The 386-nt window shown below is 58.3% G+C and overlaps 1 protein-coding gene across 1 annotated transcript in view; it reads right to left on the bottom strand.

Moving 5' to 3' along the window:
- Positions 1 to 386, bottom strand: part of JAG1 (jagged 1) — a 34,581-nt gene that overhangs the window by 33,686 nt on the left and 509 nt on the right. The gene's annotated exons all lie outside the window — the stretch shown is intronic.

The raw sequence follows: 386 nt of genomic DNA on the forward strand, positions 1-386 counted from the left end.
GCCCCCGCACGCACCAAAATCTCCTGGGGAGCAGCGGGAAACGGGTTCCCTCCACACCCTCCAGGAAGGACACACCCGCCCTCCCGGCCGTCCACGGGAAAGGGGAGGGTGCCAATTTGGACGTCGTTCGAAGGCCAAAACGGAGCCGAGTCGCTTTCCACCGCGTTTAATTGGTTAAAGCAAGGATCATCGATAATGACCTCCTGGTTTGGGAGGGGGGTGGGGGTGGCGTTACTCTGGGGCCTTCAAGTAGCAAGTTAAACCCGCTTTCCTGGGAGCTTTGCTCCCAAATCTCTGGGGTACCCATTTTCCTGTGCTCTTAGCAAAAAGCAGCGAGGATGGGCCTGCCGAGTCTTGCTCCCTAACCCCCCAACCCCCAAAAATCT

Source organism: Myotis davidii, unplaced genomic scaffold (genome assembly GCF_000327345.1).
Source record: "Myotis davidii unplaced genomic scaffold, ASM32734v1 scaffold32, whole genome shotgun sequence".
In the NCBI taxonomy this organism is placed as follows: Eukaryota; Metazoa; Chordata; class Mammalia; order Chiroptera; family Vespertilionidae; genus Myotis; species Myotis davidii.